A 12,644-nucleotide genomic window follows, 5' to 3' on the forward strand; every position below is an offset into this window, starting at 1 on the left:
AAAATACAAATAATCTACCACTATAGGCCTTTGGTTAGGGGAGCCAAGGAGAAACAATATAAAAACTGACCATAGAGTGTAGGAGTTGGTTTTTCATCAGTACTACCAGTCAGCTCTGTCTCACCAGCCGGCTCCCAAATAACCACACAGACACTTAATGTTAATTATAAATGTTCTGTCGATAGCTTAGGCTTGTTAAATTAACCCATATTTTTATCTATGTTCTACCATGTGGCTTGGTACCTTACAAATACAGTCATTAGCTCTTCAAAATGAAAGAGATCCATTGACAACAATGGTCCTCCTGTCAAAGATCAGCCTCAGTGAAATTCGTATGTTCCAGGGTAGGAGTGTGAGGATTAGAATTATTCAGCAAAAGGAACAGAGGTATGAGAGAAACAAGAGAAAGAAACACAGAAAAACATGGGGAGGAAAATTCAATGAATACTGAATCACCTGAGTTTATTTTCCACATGCTTAGGTTCTTGACTCCAAAAGGGGAGAGGGCAGGCAACAGTCTTCATTAACATGATATAAAAAATAGTTCATTAACATGATATAAGGAATAGACTCAAGTTCTCTGACTTTTGTTCCAGGTGGAGCAGATTCACCTCTATATCCAAAATACTAATTAACCACACCCTAGCTCAGAATCTCTTGTTTGTAACCACATCTGTTGTCAACAACTTTGAAAGAACAAAAATCAGCTCAGACTCTCTGACCTCCAGTCAAGGTAGAACAGGCTCACATCTGTGAGCCCTCATATTCTCCCAAATCCTAGAGCATTATACTACAAAATAAACACTGAAAATCCCCCCAAACAAACCCAAAATCAAAAGACAAACCAACAAAAAATACATGGTTTTAAATAAAAATGCTATTTTTATGCTAGTCAGTCAAAAATAGTATAAAAATGTCAAAAGTTATTAAAAAGATTAAGGTTAGAGGTGATAAGAATAAGAGCAGCCCCACCAGCACAAGAAATTCAATTAGGTTGAATCAAAGCAAATTAAAATGCCCATCATTTTATTAAGAATGATGCTCTCGGGTGGCATGGCGGGGAGACAGGACAGAAGGGAGCCCATTAGACCTGAAGACCATGTGTTTCTCCTCTAGGAGGCCCCTTAAATATGCTGTGGGAGTGGTCCTGACCCCTCCCTGGGATTTGGAGTCCAGAGCAAAGCAACTCCCAGGCCAGGAGCTGGGGCTATGCTTCCAACTTAACAAGAGGTACAAACAAAATCCAGTAGAGTACAGCATAGGTGATGCACTAGGAACACTGACCCATTTCTGAGACACATTTATAAGGTGTCATAAAGCTAAAAAAGGTAAAAATCCAATTAGTAAATACTTACTTATTGCTTGTACTGCCTATTTGCCAAACATGACTTTATTAGCTACCTAAAACAAAATGACCTAAAAAAATAGCTAAAACAATGAGCTGTTGCCCTTACAACCTGCTGACTGCCACTGAGGCATCTGTAAAGTCCTGCTTGCTTGCCTGCTCCACCTTGTGGTTTTAAAATATAAAATAAAAACACAAACTAAACCTGGATCAAAGCCTTTCAAGAGCTGTCCTGGTTTTAGTTCAGGGGACATCTCCTTCTCTACTACTCTTTTGGTGTCAGAGTGCTCATTCCAGAAAGAATCCTATGACAGTATCAGACAGCATACTGTCTTCTTTTTATATTAAAGTTTTTATAGCCTTGATTATATGAATAAGGGTGACTGTGTGTCCCTGCCTGATGAATATTATAAATTCAGTCTTGCAAAGGAAAGTTTCAAGCACACATGCACACACAGAAATACACAGATGCACATACACACACACACAGAAATACACAGATATATACACACAGAAATACACAGATGCACATACACACACAGAGAGAGATATACACACACAGAAATACACAGATGCACACACACACACAGAGATATACACACACAGAAATACACAGATGCACATACAGACACAGATAAACACACACAGATACACATACAGATATATACACAGATACTCACACACACAAATGATAAACTTTATTAGATAGTCTTTTGTTTTCTCTTGTGCTAGGAATGGAACCTAAGGCCCCAGGCAAGAATCTCTCCCACTCTGATAAGTTGCCTTGAGGTGTCAACTTTGGGATATAAACTGCAAAATCTCTAAAAGAAACAGGGGGTTGGTGAAGTAGAAACTCTATTTCTTCTGTGTCACAGGCACTGGACAGAGGACAGGAGTTGGGTATCTTCAGGGGGTTCTTGGGAACTAATAAAAAACAAAACATAGAGCTCTTTCCACTCTGTGTAAGCACCGAGATTGCCTTAATCCCACGGCTGGAGATGTGATGCTCTGCAGTAGTACAGAACCCCAAGATGTTTGAAAGTGGCATGCTTCTCCAGGACCCCTGCTGAGTCTTAAGGGAGACACAGTGAAACCACCTCCCTAGAAAGCTCCATGGGTAGAAAGATTTAGAGGCCCTGATTGCCTCTGATCTCTGAGTTCTCTTGCCTGTTCTGGACTTGCCTTCCTAAAAAGAACCACATTGCACCTGGAAGATCCATAGCCATCCAGAGCTTTTAAATTTCTGATCTCCTGCATGTATGCCATTTACTTCTCATCACATGAAAGCACTTGTCTCCATTTGGTTCAGAACTTCTCATTGTGGAGGCTATCTCCCAGATTGTGTTTTAAGTAGCCCAGGCTAACTTTGAATTGGTTATGTATTAGAGAGACGACAGCCATGAATTTCTGATTCTCTTGTCTCTACTACCCAAGTGATGCTTGGTTTATTCCCTGTCAGGGATGGAAGCCAGGCAATCACTCTACTTAATGAGCTATACCCCAACCTGCTAAAACTTCCCCCATGTGTTTGATCTGCTCTCTTACGGTGACTAAATCAGTCAGGTCTTGACCTCTGACCTAAGTATTAGGCATGGAAAAAGTGTCAGATGCTCAGTATCTCTCAGCCAAGGCCTTCCTCTGCTCCCCACAGAGAACAGTGAAGGTAGCTTTGCCTTTTATCGTCAGGGTCTGGTGCTGGTCTGTTTGTGTCTGTCTCTGTTTCACTCCTTACTGCTTGTTAGGTATAGGGTAGAAGAGTGTGGAACGAGGCAAGAAAATTTTGTTGTTGAACTGGAAGCTGGGCTGGGTCTGTTCCTTAAGTCCTAAATCAGCTTCTGGTGAACCTGTCCTGGATCTTCTGCACAAGCCCACAAGGAGTGCTGTGCTGTGTGTGCGGTGACCAGGATGCTGTGCAGTATGTGCAGTGACCAGGGTGTTGGGCTGTGTGTGCGGTGGCCAGTGACTCTTATCTCAGTCACTCAAGCTGGTTTTAAACTACTGATTCCCTGTCCCCACCCACCAAGGTCTGAAATAGGTGTGCTCCAGCACAACCCCCCCTGAAGACCCTTCTAATCTTGTGTCCCCTCAGAATATTTCTTTTCTTTCTCTTGCAACTGAGGCTAATTTTTCCATGGATTTTTCTCTTCACCTTCTTTCTTTCTTCCAATGTTGGCGACGTAAGTAGCAGCCTAATTTCCCATTCATCTTTATCCCACACTCTCGTATCTTTAACTTTTAAAGCCAAAGCATGCCCTCAACAGTTAACTGGATTTTGTGAGCAGCCATGTATTTCCAGAGTAGGGGTTGCAGCTTCAGAACACATTTTGCACTTTTGTGTATCTGTAGACACTTTTGCTTCAATTTTCACTCTTTGATTTATTTGGTTATTTGTTCATTTATTTATTGCATGTATCTGCACATGTGTGCACCATGATTGAATGTGTGTGGAGGCCAGAGGTAGATGTTGGATGTCTTCCTCTATCACTCTACATGGTTTTTAAAAGAAAGATTTATTTTACTTTAATTTATGCGCATGTGTGTAATGAGAAGGTGCTGGAACCTCTGGAGCTAGAGTTACAGGTGATTGTGAGCCACATAAAATGGATGCTGGGAACTGAACTTTGGTTCTAGCTGGTAGGACATTTCTGCAACCCTCCACCTGATGTTGTGAAAACAGAGTTTCTCATTGAACTTGGTGCTCAGCAATTGGTTCTACAGGGTGACCTTCTGGTACTGGGACTGTAGGTACCTGCTGCCACACACCTGGCCTTTTTATATGGGTGCTGGGGACCCAAACTCAGGTTCTTATGGACTCATTGGCCCAGCATTCTATCAACTTAGGTACATTCCCAAGTCAGTGCCTCTGCTTTCTACATCTGCAGTTGGATCACTGGTGATGTCGTCTTCACTTCCAGTAAGTGCTTAGTACACTAAAAACATCATATACGCAAGGCCGTATTGCTACCACTTTACAACCTCCTGATTTTAAATAGTCTCTGTCCTTCTCTTGTTTGGAAATCTGTAATTGGCTCCCACACACAAGAACTTCAGTGCTCATCTATCCCTTCTCTTCCTATCACAGGAAGCTGGGTGGGGCTCAGCATGGCTACAGCATCTCTGTGCTGCACAGATGCCTGTGAGCTATAGGTGTGCAGTCCAATCCCCGTCTCAGGATGAAGGTGGGAAGGAGACTCACTGCTGCTTCATGGATGGGAGATGCTTTATGCCTTCCATCCACTGTCTCGCACGGGACAACACCCACAGGCTGAGGCACACCAGGGGAGGAATTAGTAAAACCTAGAAGAGGGTTTTAGTTGGCAATTCATGGATGAAAGAATCTGGAGGGGAGAGTCTATTAGGAGAGCCAAAGATAGAATAAAATAACGAGACTATATCCTCAGGGTTGAACCAGCAATAAGGGAGGTTGGGAAAGCTGTGTAATTATTACCAGAAGGGTGATGCATACCCTACTTTTCTAGAACCTTCTCCTCTTTCTGTGTGACATTTAGTGCAGTTACAATATCTTTTTTTTGGGCTGGGGCACTAGCCCAGGTGATGTTCTGAAGGAACTTCATGTGGCCACAGCTGAGAATTCGGCATTTGTTGTACTTTCTCTTGTCGGATCTGGTTAGGGGGATTCATACCAACATTATGTAAGCAAAGGTACTTCCTGGACGAGGAACCAAGACTCCAGGACTTGCAAAAGAGAGATATGGTCAGAAGGTTCCAGAATCTGATTTCATTCTCCTGAACTGGCTAGTCTTGCCAGGTCCCAGTGCCCCAGGGGACAGATGGGGTCTCAGGCTGACACCTGTGTTTTTCTCACAGGCCTCCTGCCCAGGCAAGTCTCTTCCGATTCGTTTTAGGTCTTTAGAACTGACGGAGCTCCAGTCTTCTGGGAAAACCAGGAGGTAGGCCAACCTTCTCCTGCAGGTGCTTTTAGTCCAATATTCTTGATGATACTTTTGCAGCAGAATATTCTGAGAGCAGCATGATGTCCCCAGGTGAGACCGTCGAGAGGCAGGGCTAGCTTCTTCGTGGTTCCTCAAGAAAGGCTGCTGGACCCTGTGGCGTGGATAATTCCAGAGATGAGAGGTGTGGGATGGAAGGAGTCATTGTTATCCTGGACATGTAAACTTACCATTCTTTGTCTGAATTAGTCTCCATATCAGACTGTCTGATTTTTCCCCTGTTTATTCTCACCCCCTTTCGTATAAAAGAAGTGGGAGATCAAACGTGAGAAATAAAGGGGAGAGAATCATGCATTCTCTGGCCACATCACTGTGGTTGTCATCTTTTTTTTCCTTAACACACAAGCCTAAAAGTCTACAACTAAGAAAATCATAAATTGGTTGATTGTACCTTTCTTCAGGACTTTAGTGATAACCCCTTGATTCCATATTTCTTAAGCATGTTGCCTCATGGCTGCTCTGAATCCAGGTCCTGCCATACGCTCAAGTGAGGAGAGCAAGAATTAATTTTGGGGGGAAAGAATAAAATATGAGTAAAAAACCGTAAAACTCTCAAAGAACCAGAAAAGCGTTTTAAAAAAGAATTTACTTTTTAATGCTTCTGACACCTTAATGAGAACGGAACAGTTTCCATGGTGATCATACCCTGCGGCAGAGGGGACACTGAGAATCAGGCTGTCCTTTCCATGTGTGCTTTCGTAGATGGTGAAAGTGGCTGTGTACTGGCCACTCGCTAGGAATTTGCTAAGTACTCAGGTTTGTATAAATGTAGGGAGTCTTTCTTAAAGTTTCACAGTTTGTGTATTTGTCAGAGTTCTCTAGAGAATCAGAATTTGTAGCTGAATTTGCATGTATAGAATGGTTTTATGAAAGTGGCTTACTGTTCTTCGTCCAACTCTTCCAACAACGTATGTCTACAAATGTGCAGTCAAGTACCCAGCAGTTATTCAGTCCACAAGATTCGGTGTCTCAGCTGTTCTTTAGAATACCGTGGAGTCCTGAAGAAGTAGGTCCTAATACCAGTAAACAAACGAACTTGCCAGCAAGAGTGATGGCAAGCAAGCAAAGAGCAAGATCTTCCTTCTTCCATGTTCTTTATGGAAGCTGCTCCCAGAAAGAGTAGCTCTGATTTAGGGAAGGTCTACCCACTTTAAATGATCCAGTCAAGAAAAGTCCTTCACAAGTGTGCCCAGAGATGTAGTCAAGTTGATCACCAAGAATAACCATCAGAGTTTGGTACTAGAAAACATGCATGCACTCTCTCATGGAGGTATGCACACACACACACACACACACACACACACACACACACACACACACCCCTAATGAAAAGAAAAATGCCACGGGTATAGAACAGGACAAAAGTATTAAATATTAGGTCTCTCAGGTACCTGAGGACACAGATATCAACCCAGGGTTCACATTCCTCTTACTTTCCTACTAGTTTTTGTGTCTTATCCTTTTACTGACCAAAGCTAGGGCCTTGTACATCCTAGGCAAATCCCCTACCAGTGAGCTACATCTGAAGCCCCACTAGTAAGTTTCTGAAAACTTCAATGCCTTCTCCCCCACCTTGAGTTAGGTATTATTATTCATCTACTATACATGGGGAAAAGGAGTCACTGAGATGCTCAGGAGTTTGCCAAGAGATACTAGAAGGACTAGAGTTTAAATAAAAGGATCTTTTATTTCTGAATACTATTTTCTGTAAATGGAGACTGCTTGTTTGTCCTTGGCTGCCTAGACCCAAGTAATCACATAGAAACTATATTAGTTTGGCCAATGTCTTAGGCATATTTCTAACTAGCTCTTACATCTTAAATTAACCCATTTTTATTATTTTATGTTTTACCATGAGGCTTGGGATTTGTTACCTCCTGCTTCACAGGCAGCTATGTGGCATCTCCCTTACCCCACCTACTCTCTCTTTATATTTCTCTTCCAGCATGGCTATATCCTGCCCTGCCATAGGCCAAAGCAGCTTTATTCATTAGCCAATAAAAGCAACACATGTACAGAATGACATCCCACATCAATTTTCCTTTAAATTATCATTACTTGTGTTGAAAATTGAACTCAGGGCTACATGTATGCTAGACAGTCTACTCTTGAGTTACTTCCCCAGTAGTTTCGTATGATCTTAAGTTTATTGATCTCTAAGTTTATGATTTCTATGTTTATTTCTAACATAAAATCTCACAAATCTGTGAGGTTTTATAGATGGGACTCTGTAACAGGTCTCCAGAGCTTAATAGGCCCCAGACCTTAGCACAACTTACTGCATTATGGTAGCACACTACAGTCTGCAAAACTCAGCATGGACAGTCTGACCTGCAAGAACAAAACAAAGACCTAATCCATCAAAGTCCGTAGTTCTGGGAAAGTTTCTTAATGTACTGACCTTGCTTTTTGGCTCTGTAGTTTTTCTTCTGGCTAACTGAGGTATTTCAACACAGGATATGGTTTTTGTGGTTAAAAGCTTACCCTGAGAAAGGCTCAGGGCTACGGTGAGATCCCAAATACCCGGTATAGTTGCTGGCTGGCAAATAAAGACTTTCCATTGCCTTAAACCCATGTTTGAGTAGTCTTCTCTGGTAGATACTCTCCAACAGACTTCAACATATTAACTAAAATGTCTGGATTTGTATAGTAACTATGGAAAGTGAGGTTGGACACCCCCTGATTAACCGTGCTTATCAAGACCCCAGACACTTTCATTTCTGACTTTCTGTTTTTTTTTTATTTTTTATTTCATCAATTGTATAAGAGGGGTGGGAGTGATGACATCAATTAAGAAAATGGTGGTAACATACAATCTTTAAATGAAGATGTGAATTCACCCATTTTTCTTACTTCTATAGAACCAATATAAAATCTTAAATTTAGAATAACACCCATCATTTAGGACCATTGTGAAGCTTAAGTAATATAAAATTTGGGACTGTTCTGAAATTTTCAAATAGTGTAAATATGATATATTGTTGACATTACCCAGAAGCACTCACCTGCAGTGAGGAAACTTCAGTTTCGGTGCAGATTCCAATCTGGTGCTAGAAAGCTTGGGTAGATGCTACTAGCTTGGCTTGCATTTGTGTTAACTAAAGGGAAAGCGCACACTACCTTTTTCTAGCTCCTTCTAGAATCCTATAAGCAAACCAGAAGGATGTTTACCCTCTACCCTGTCCCAGGCATAACACTCCACTGTTTTACAGATTGGTTAAAGATAGAAAGATGGTAAGATCAGTAAGATTTCTTCTGGTGACACCGAATTGGCTGCTTGTGCTCTTTGACTTAGAATTGTTCTACACTCAAGCACTTTTCTCCATGTAGCCCAAAACAGACTAAGTAAAGTTGAATTTTCTTTCACTTGCCATCACAGCCTTGGCCCCACAATCCCTCTTCCAGTCCAGTGTTCAAGAACTAGCAGTTATTTATCAATGGACCAGCGAGCAGAATAGATAAAATCTCCTGCTCAAATCATAGAAGTTGAGAGTCTGCTCAGGGGCAGGGTATTGGTCCACAGAACATAGAGCCACAGGGCTGTGTTTGACTTCTTCATTTGAGGCTTTCAATAGCCTAGGGACAGAGACAGGAAGACATTATTTCTAAACTCTCAGAGTAATTGACGCAGCACCAGGGTAATTCTTTAAGATTATATCACCTCACAATGTCACAATGTCATAGTCATCTTAGTTACTATAAACTCACTGTGTAACATTTGCTTAATGACAAAACCACCTACAGACCTGCTTCTCAGGACACTTCTCTGTGCTTAGGAAAGACGTGACTGCTTTTGTGAAGGAATTACAATTTGCAAAATATTTATCTAAAAATATTTAGGATAGTGTCTGGCATCTAATAATTATTATTTATCTAGCCTTAACTATCATCAAACATTCAAGAATTAAAGTTATGATTTACCACCTACTTGTTTTTATGCATAGAGCTAAGTGTTCGGTATGTTCTTGCCACCGTTTTCTAGAAGTCATTCATCTCCAAAGGCTGAACGATGCCATTGTGTGCACGGCACTCACTAACCATTCATCTCTGATGAACGCTGAGTGGCTTCCATCACCTGATTATTGTAAATGACACTTCAATGAACAAGGAAGGGTGTGCATTCTTTCCTCAAGACCCTCCTTTCACTTCTTTTTTGATATTTAACAAGCAGTGGAATTGCTAGATAAAGGGAAGTCTGTTGTATCCTTTTTGGGAAACCTCCATGTTTTCCCAAATGACTGCACTCTGTACCTCATTGGAGCTGCCAGTCATCATATATGCCAGCCCTGGCTTACACGAATCTGTTCATTTAATTCCTACAGTGACCTTTTAAAGGATTACTAAGATTGCCTGTGTTTTTCAGGTCAGAAAAGCGAAAGGGTTGGCTGGGTGAAGTGGCACATGTCTTTAATCTCAGCACTGTTCTATACAGTGAACTCCAGGACAGCCAGGACTGCATATAAAGATCCTGCCTCAAATGAACAGACAAACAAACAAATGCCCCCCCAACCCCCCAGCAACAACAACAACCTGAAGGGATGAATAAGTTATGGAGGAGGACTTAGAATTGTACGTGGATTTACCGGGTAACCTAAGACCTCTGTACATATGGTGTGTGGGTCTTTCCTACTTGCTCCATGTTAGAATTCAACCCAAACAGACAACTATGGATTTGGTGCTCTGCATAAAGTCTGTAGTGGACTCCGTAGGAATGGAGCAACACAAAATGGACTAGTAAGGTTTTAGCATTAAGGGCTGCTGATGCAGCTCAGCTTGTTTAGTATGTTCAAGGCTACATCCCATCCTTAGCCTGCTAAGAAAACAAAAGAAGGTTCTAGCCTGCAGTAGTTGATAATTTAGGAACTAATATGTTTTTCATCTGTGTTTTCAAATTTTATTGTAGCTCATACAATATGATATCTAAAATACACATTTTTAAAAATTACATTTGAAAGAATTAGTTTTTATTATGGTCTGTAGGTCCTTATTTATTTATTCATTCATTTATTGTGTTTATGAGTGTTTTGCCTGTGTGTATGCATGTATGTATGTATGATGTCCACATAGGTCAGGAGAGGTATTTTGTTTTCCCAGAACTGGTGTTATGGATGGTTGTGGGCCACCATGTGGCATGTGGGTGCTGGGAACTGAACCTAAGTCCTTTAGAAGAGCAAACAATGCTCTTATTCATTGAGCCATCTTCCACTCCTTGCCCCCAGGGTTAGAAATTTGATTCTGGTTTCTGCAGAGCTTTGCCTGGATGGGGAATGGTTATTGGGAATGGGAGGTGGCCTTGCCCTGGGTCAGCTGCTAGACTGGACACATCCGTAAGCTGTGCTTCACAGTTTGGTTCTGGTCAAGGGGTAAGGCTATCAGGGAGGGACCGAGAATGCACAGGCCTGGAGGATCACACCCTGGCTCTACCCACCTCTGGGAACTGAGGGGGATGTCAAGACTTGTGTTTCCATGCTGATAGAACACCTTCTACAGCTATCCCCAAGGCTCCCTTCAATGGCAGTGTCAAAATCAATTGAATGCAAGGAAATTAACACGGATTTCCAGAAGGATATTGGAAGGTCTTCCTTTCCTGCTCTAATTGATCCAAGTCTATGATCATTTGTTTTAATCCTCGTGACATTTCTCTGCATCACCCCTCCCCTTTTGTCCTCTTCTTCCTCCTGTGGTACTGGGGATCGAACTTTGTACCTGTTGGGCCACTGCTCTACCACTCAACTGTATCCCTAACTCTAGTTAGCAATTCACTCCTATTACACTTTTATTCTTTCTGAGCCAGAGATTGGTGCTGTGTGTGGGAAACATTTCTCCCCAAAGCAACAGGAACACCATTTTTTTCAGGGGCAGGGTTGGTAAAAATTTTAAAAAATTAAAAGTTAAATAATAGCTCCTTCTGACATCAGAAGAGGGAAGAAGGACCAGTTTTTACATATCTGACTCTCAAGTACAGAACTGTGGCCAACAGGCTGAAATCGCAGTTACTGGAGGAAATAATTGTTCAAAGATGATCTGTTCTTCTTAAGACACTGAATCTGCCAGTGCCAGGGGTGTTACAGAGGGAAATATACTCTTCTATAAAGCTACAGTCCTGGAAAGTCTGACTGAGCTGGGTCCATTTCCAGACTCCTTCCAATCTTGAGATCACATGACTCTACAACATTTGATGGCACATGGAAAAAGCTGAGGAAGTAAAAATACCACGTCAAAATAAAAAAGAGCTATGCAGTCTTTGAATAAAGGCCCTACAAAGATCTCTCTACGGTTTTGTTAATTCTCGCCTCATGGAGGCTTGGATCTTCCCTGGGATCCTCCATCTGTTTACACAGGCACACTCAGGGGGAAAGAAAGCAATGGTCCTCTACCTCCAAGGCTGGAGCAACTTGCTCCTCTCATCCAGCCCACAGGCCAGGGCATAGCCCCTTCCGCTCTGAGACGTATGGAAACTGAGTCCAGAACACACAGCTGCGACCTCTGAAGGGACATCTTGAACACTAACTTTTGATGGTCAAGTACAAGGCAGGGCTGCAGGAAGCTGCTTGCTTTGTCTCTTTAGTGCCTCCGATCTTTAGTTCAGCTCTTCAGGATTTGCATGGGAGTCAAAGCATGTCATCTTTTGTGGCAGCAAGTGTACTCACTGTCGCCAGTAGAGGTGACCTGCTTCCTTCTCTGCTGGACTCTGAAGGACTACCCTACTGTCTTGTTTGAGACTTGTTGTTTTTAATATGATTGGCCTGCAAGGTGCTTCTTGCCTTCCAAGTTCCTGACCATTGTTGTATCTGTGTTACACTGTGTTTCAAAGAGCTTACCAAGACAAATGATTCCAGATTCAGCAGAGAAAACATAATTTACATTCTTGACACCCCTGTAGAGAGTCAGCATCCTTGTATCGTGGGGAGTTACTTGAATATTGGCCTGCAGGTTCTTCCTGGGGAAAGGTGGATGAAATGTCTCCTCCTGGGCTCCTGTTGAGAATCACATGGTCTGGCATGTGCAATCACACAACACAGTATTAGACATTTCTGCTCCTGCAGTGAGCAGCTTTCCACTATCCTCCTTTAGGGGTCTGCCTGGGTCAGGACTCTAATGTTACATGAGGTTTTTCTTTAGAGTCAAAGCCTATTTACAGCCCATTTTCTCACACAAAGCCATCTTTGGGAGTCAGAAAAGACAAATGACTCTATCCTAGAAGACAAAGAGCAGTCATGCTATCAGAGTTGGAGGGCACATCTGGTGGAATAGGAATTTCTCCCCTGGCCTCAGAGGATAATGGAACTAATGCCAATGGGTGATGCACTTGATCTCACAAAGGATCT

This window comes from Myodes glareolus, chromosome 3, assembly GCF_982192425.1.
Source record: "Myodes glareolus chromosome 3, mMyoGla1.1, whole genome shotgun sequence".
NCBI classification, from domain to species: Eukaryota; Metazoa; Chordata; class Mammalia; order Rodentia; family Cricetidae; genus Myodes; species Myodes glareolus.